Source organism: Tachypleus tridentatus, chromosome 3 (assembly GCF_004210375.1).
Source record: "Tachypleus tridentatus isolate NWPU-2018 chromosome 3, ASM421037v1, whole genome shotgun sequence".
NCBI classification, from domain to species: domain Eukaryota; kingdom Metazoa; phylum Arthropoda; class Merostomata; order Xiphosura; family Limulidae; genus Tachypleus; species Tachypleus tridentatus.
This window is the reverse complement of record NC_134827.1, coordinates 51,097,656-51,098,777: the sequence shown is the minus strand read 5'-3', so window position 1 is coordinate 51,098,777 and position 1,122 is coordinate 51,097,656.

Below are 1,122 nucleotides of genomic sequence, written 5' to 3'. Positions count from 1 at the left end.
AATGAAGTAGAAGATAATCGATTCCATCTGACGAAAACATTTGAAACGTAAAATAATTTTCTGAACCGACAAAGTGAAATCTTACATCTTTAGTTTATTTTGAATCCATTATTCGTTTATTTGTGTATTGAAATATGTTTAGTGTAATGTATCAATGTTTATTTTCTCGTATTGTTATACAGATGTAAAATATGGACTTTATCTGCAACCGTAATAAAAACATAGTGTGGAAAAGTTTAATGAAAGTTGATCTGGTATTTTATGAACAAAGTGTTTATAGAATAACAGTGTATTTAGAAATTTTGTCAATAAATGTATCAGTTTGTTTCTCAAGCCTGTAATTTCACATTGTTATTGTAAGATGTGTTCTATAATAACAGACATAAGTGTATTTGATATATAAAATGTAGAAGAATAATAGTTTGATTTTTGACTGAAGGTTCTTTTGATATGATAATTGATAAGTCTCTTCTGGTTATAAGCTATATTCAAGTGTCAGCAATATTGCTGAAAGAGTTTCGAACGTTTAAAGACATATTACTGATACTGGTCATGAAGTATACAGCAACTGTTTTATTATAAGAATATTACTAAGTTAGAGTTGTGCCTAATAATTTTTGACAATGAGAATTTATCGAGCTTTTAATATGAATGTAAATAGTTTTAATCAGCAAGAAACAAGCTCAAATCAAAGATTTCTGAAAATATCTATAGAAAGACAAGAATATAGTTTTTGTTTTATTTTGTACAGTATTATATATTAAACATAATTATTTTTTAGATAGTTGTTTAAACTCTAGTGTAACAAATCACCTTGTAAAGCAAAACAGAAGATTTAAAAATCGTTCTCGATTAATACATTGATTGAAATCTCCTCAGACATAACTTAATACTAGGCATTGTACATCCAGATTTTAACTATGTTATTCAATTTTGAGAGATAAAAGTAGTTAATTATATAGAGTTTGATCGGGAAATGTGGGATAATCGCATCGTAGTTTCAGGTACATTTGGGTCAGCTGAATAAAGGACAGCAGGTCCAACGACTATAGGGACCGACTTGTATTTATTTTACTTATTAGTTGATCCAAGTTATTCAGTATACCTGAACTCTCTTAATAC